At 50.7% G+C, this 5,598-nt stretch overlaps 1 non-coding gene and 1 pseudogene across 1 annotated transcript; both read left to right on the top strand.

Annotated features, from left to right (window-relative positions):
• Positions 1-339: 339 nt before the first annotated feature.
• LOC143402698 (U5 spliceosomal RNA) lies at positions 340-454 on the top strand. Its single transcript, XR_013091763.1, has one exon. It is a non-coding gene; the product is annotated as a U5 spliceosomal RNA (small nuclear RNA).
• Positions 455-910: 456 nt separating this feature from the next.
• LOC143402055 (heterogeneous nuclear ribonucleoprotein A1-like 2) lies at positions 911-1,457 on the top strand (annotated as a pseudogene).
• The last annotated feature ends 4,141 nt before the right edge of the window (positions 1,458-5,598 follow it).

Genomic DNA, 5,598 nt, shown 5'->3' with positions numbered 1-5,598 from the left:
ATAGCACCTAAAATCTACACAAGCACCTCAGGCAAATGGGAAGTAAAATAAGGACAAGAAAAAAGAAAGGTTAAAAAGCAATGTAAAACTAGAAATATCATGTTAAATTCACAAATAAAAGTGAATATAGGAATCTGGAAATGTTAAATCACTCTAAATTTATGTCATCTCTCTTGATGACTTCTTGCTTGAACAGGGAGACATATATTAATTTAGTTGGTTGCGTATATATTCAAAAGATTTTAAATAAAATTCACTATTTATAGTTTCCATTTATATCCTACTACTACATTGCAAATACAAACTAGTGGACATATCCATGTTTAAGAAAGTAAATTTATACTTTGGTTTCCCCTCAGATTACATAAACCTTTTGCCTTTTATTAATTGTTTTGTGGAGAAGAACAATTCTGAGTCTTAACCAAATTTTTTGAGGCCAGGCTTAATAATAGTTAATAATAATAATAATAATAATAATAAACAAAATAAACTGCTTTGGTTTTGGGGACTTTTGAAGATTTTTTGCAATTCATCTTATAGTTTATTTATATTTTCCAAAGCCTGTATTTATTAAGAAATTATTTTACAAATAAAATGTTCTATTTTGTCTGCATGTGCTATGTAAACTCCTAAGAATTTTTATGTTCATAGTGACCTAAAAATCTAATTGTTATTAATAAATAATGAGAGAGGGAAACAAGCAAGACTCCATGACTGGAGAATACTCATTACAAGTGTTGCTAAGCAAATAAGAAACAGAATCACATTAAACATGAGAAATCAATCAAGATGGCTAGAATTCATGCACATATCTCTTCTCTTTATAGGAACACTGAATGTAAGTGGTCACATCTCCAATTAAACAATGGACACCATCACAAAGTGTTGTTTTTTTAAATAAGATCCACTTATGTGGTGTTTACCAAAGACTCATCACAAAGACAAATGCTCTCACAGGGTCTTTGCTTTTTTAACTTTTGATGATCATGACTCCGAGAATAAGATTGTCATTTAGAAATACCATATTGTGAATGGCCACAACTGTGAACTGAGGAAAGCCCTGTCAACATAAGAGCTGGCCAAAGAAGTTGACATGGTTGTTGAAAGTTTGGTGGTGATTGTGGATGTGGTTTTGGTGTAAACGACAATTTTGGTTTGGACAAAACTTCAGTGGCTTTGGTGGCAGCCATGGTGGTGTTGGATATGGTGACAGTGGGGATGGCTACAATACATTTGGTAGTGACAGAAGCAATTTTGGAAGTGGTAAAAGCTACAATGATTCTGGCAATGACAACAATCAGTCATCAAATTTTGGACCCATGAAGGGTGGAAACTATGGAGGCAGAAGCTCTGGACCTGATGGTGGTGGAGGACAATACTCTGCCAAACCACCAAACCAAGATGGCTCTGGTAGTTCCAGCAGCAGCAGTAGCTATGACAATGGCAGAAGATTTTAATGTTGCCAGGAAACAAAGTTTAGCAGGAGAGGAAATGACAGGGAAGCCACAGGATTCAACAGATTTGTGAACTCAGCCAAGCACACTGGGGCAGGGCCTCGCTGCTACAAAAAAGACATGGTTTAGACAATACTCACGTGTATGCGCAAAAAAATTCAAGTACTGTATTTGTGACTATTGGTATAACAGATTATTTTAGTTTCTGTTCTGTGGAAAGTGTAAAGCACAAAGGGTTTAAATGTAGACTTTTTTTTTTTTTTTGCACCCATGATGTTAATTGCTAAATGTAATAGTCTAATTATGACACTGAATAAATATGTCTTTTTTTTATATGTACTGTGTAAAGTTAGTCTTCTCTGAAGCCATCTTGGTAAAACTTCCACAAGAGTGTGAAGTTAGAAGTCATTCGGGATAATACCAGGGTGGCAGCTGGTGCTGCCATGGTTCCTGGGGGGCCAGGAGGGGTGGCCGGGGCAGGGGAGCCTGCTAGCCTTCCCAGCAGGCTCTGCTTGGCTGGAGAGCTCAGTTGTGGGTTTGGTTTTCACAAAACACAAAGCCACCCGCTCGGGGCCTCTCTCCTGGGCACTGGGCCTGTGCCAGGCATGCGCTCACCCGCTGTGCCTGTACCAGGCTGGGGACTGGGCCCGGGGTGGCAGTGGCCCCAGCTGGGCCCAGGTTGGGCGCTCACTCTCCTGAGACCCTCCCTGAAGGGTCCAGCAGGAACAAAGCTCTGGGCTCCGAGGGGAGGGGGCACCTCTGAGAAGCCCAGGTGCCTCTTCCTGGGGCTCGCAGGGTCCTGTCCAGCAAGCCCTTTCCAGAACCCCTACAATAAGGCTGCTCCGGGTGACACTTACTAAGTACCTACTGTTTCCTGGGCACTGGGCTGGTGCTGCCAATGCGGTCTCTGCAGGGTCCTGGCCTCCTCCTCTGCCTCCGTTTCCTCATTCGTGCTCCCCTCCCCCTGTGTCCCCCCCCACCCGACCTCTGCTCAGTTCTCACTTCTTCCTGGGGGCCTCCTGGTCACCGAGGGTCTCAGGGCTGGTGCCTCTGAAAGCCCCAAACTTCCTCTGGCCCCATCACGCCCCAGGGCCCGGGTCTCCCAGAGGTGGAGCCCTGGCACCCGGAGAAGAGGACTCTGGGGTCCTGCCCGGCCCCCGCGTCTGGGCCTCACTGTTCCCTCCCCTCTGCGTCTGCGACCCCGGGAGGGGAGGGACCGAGAAGCTCTTCACTCCCAGCGAGGTGCCAGCGGCTGGCAGCTCCGAGGTCAGCTGCCACACATGAGTCCCAGGCCCATGACACCCCGAGTCTAACTGCAGAATCACGTGGCTAACTATATCTGAGTCAGGGCTCGTCACTGTGTCACTGGGGTTGGGGTGGAGGCGGGGGGGGGGGGGTGTGGGGGGGACGCAGGTCTGAGTTCGAGTTCTGCCCTGGCACACGCTGGCTGTGTGGCCCTGGGCAGGTTCAGGTCTGTGCCACCCAGGGCACAGGGCTCATGGTCGCGCCTTCCCCAGAGGGCTCTGGAGCAGAGGGGCGAAGGAGCGAGTGGGTCCTGCTCTCAGCCCAGGGCCTGCTGTCGGGAGGAGGCCCTGCTACGCCGTGCCAGCCAGGGCACAGGAAGCTGTCCCTGTCACTGAGGCTCCCACCAGGACAGTGGTGTGGGAGGCTCTGTGAACAGGCAAGGGACACAATATTGGGAGGAAGAGGCCATGAGATGAGGCCCAGGCTCCGGCCAGGAGAAGGCAAGGAAGCCAGAGTGCTCCCTGCTGGCTCCGTCCTCACCCACCCTCCACTGCCACCCCCTCGGCCCACTCCAGCCCTCGCTGTCCTCCCAAGAGGCAGCGGCCTCCTCCTGGTCCAAAGCCTCCTCCTCCGGAGGCCTCTGACCCGGGAGCCTCCTAAGGGCCCCGACTTTGCTGTCCCTGGCTGTGACGGGACTCCCATCCCACTGGCCTCCCCCGAGCCTCGCCCTCCACTTTTGTCCCTGGCCTCCCGGATCTCAAGTCGCTGACCAATTGTTCAGCATTACAGTTGGATCCCACGGTGCAGGCCACTCGTGTGGGTTTTAAAATTTTAACCAAAAAAGGAGAGGAAACCCTTCAGTGATGGAGGGGAGAGAGAGAGAGACAGAGAGAGAGAGAGAGAGAGAGAGAGAGAGAGAATGCTTCAGCAGGAGGGCAGGTATTGCATCTCCTGATTTATAAATATACCTGATGCTAAGAGAAAATATATTCCCAAAGTTCCTAAACTGATTCTTGGAAAAAAATTGTTCTTCCCTTTCCAGGATTTAACATATTCTCCCTTCTGGGGCGTCTCTATTTGAAGGGACACAGAAAGAGAATGAAAAGAACTAATGTTCACAAGCGTTATGGACACCCAGAGCAGGGGAGGGACTGAGAACAACAGAGGTGGGCACAGGTGGGCTGTCTGAAGTGGGGTGGCCAAGGGAAGGCAGAAGAAAGAGAGGGGACAAGCTCTGGCGAGCTGGGGGAGAGCCATCCAGGCAGGAGAGCTGCCAGTGCAAAGGCCCTGAGGTAGGCTTGGCCTGCTTAAAGGAGGGCAAAGAGCAGTGTGGTTGGAGCGGGAGGGTAGCAGAGGGCAGAGGCAGGACAGGCTATTTATTTTTTAGTTGTTGTTGGACACAATACCTTTATTTTATTTATTTATTTTTATGTGGTGCTGAGGATCAAACCCAGCGCCTTGCATGGGCCAAGTGTGTGCTGTACCGCTGAGCTGCAACTCCAGCCCCGGACAGGCTAGTTAAAAAGTGTCGGTGTTGACTCCAAGTCAGACGGGCGCCACAGCAAGGTTTTGTGCCCAGAAGAGGAGGACCAGACCTGGTGTTGGGATCCTTCTGCCTCTGCCGGTCAGGCGGCACCAGGCCAGGCAGGAAGCAGGGTAGGATTCTCAGGAGCTGCAGGAGGTGACCAAGACAGGGTGGCCTTGCAGTGGGGGACTGGGGCTCAGTCCTGAAGGTAAAGCTGACCGGCCTCCTTGGAAGAGAGGACGTGGGGAGGGAGTCCCAGATTTCTGGCTCTTCGCTGGTGTGTGGGGGGAGGGGTGGCTCTCAGGGACTCAGGGGCAGGAAGGCCTGTTGCTGGCGGTCAACAGATGGAGGGGAGCATAAAGCTAATCAGGGTCTTACATTTCCGCTGCCTGGGTTTGAAACCTCAGAGCTACCCTCCTGCCGCCCCTGGGTTGGGTTGAAGGCCCGGCCTGCGGGACCTGTGGACCTCCATCTGCAGAGCAGCCTTAAGAAGATTCTGGCTGCCAGGTTGCCGCACCCCCAGGCCCACCCCGCAGCTGGTGGGGTGCTTCCTGGAGCTGTAGCCGGGCTTGGGAACCCATAGTCACCTGGGGCGGGGGGATTGGAGTGACGCTGGCCATGGGAGACCCCCTGAAATGCTGTCTGTCCCGTCCTCTTCCATCCTGGGTCAAAGTCCCCGCCTGGTCCCAACTGCAAGCTTCATTTTGCCTTCAGGGTGGATGTTGTTATTATTATCCACTTAAACAACTTCACGGAAAAAATCAACCTGAGGCCTCCGAATGTTGACCATTCACCATCAGCCCCCTGCCGGGGGCCCATGTGTGTTTACATAGCAGTGAGCAGGGGTCCCTTCTGCTCTCAGGGCTGGCTTTATCTCCTATCATGTCTCCGCCCATTGACTGAGTCCTCAGACCTGTCACTTTAATGGCCACGGGACACCCCTTCACTGGTGTTGGGGCCACCATTCCTCCGTGGCTGGGCATCTGGGTAGGGCCAGTTCCCCTTCATTTAAATAGCTTGGTGGCAAGTATCCTGGTGTGAGTGACTTTTTTCTTTTAAATTATTTCCTTGGAGCTGATTCCCCAAAGTGACGTTGCCTGATAGGTCTCGGGATGGGGCTGTTTTTCGGTCCTCATTTTACACTGCTGGGTGGTGCCTCCAGGAGTGTGAGCGGGCTTGGCACCCAGCCCAGCCACACAGCGTTGATGGTATGTTTGCACTGGTTTCAGGGGAGCGTGCTGATTCACATTTTTTTTTTCTTTTTTTGTACCAGGAATTGAACTCAGGGGCACTTAACCACTGAGCCACATCCCAGACCTATTTGAATTTTATTTAGAGACAGTGTCTCACTGAGTTGCTTAGAGCCTCCCTAAG

Source organism: Callospermophilus lateralis, chromosome 6, assembly GCF_048772815.1.
Source record: "Callospermophilus lateralis isolate mCalLat2 chromosome 6, mCalLat2.hap1, whole genome shotgun sequence".
NCBI lineage: Eukaryota > Metazoa > Chordata > Mammalia > Rodentia > Sciuridae > Callospermophilus > Callospermophilus lateralis.
The sequence above is the reverse complement of the archived record's forward strand: the minus strand, read 5'-3'. Positions and strand labels throughout refer to the sequence as shown.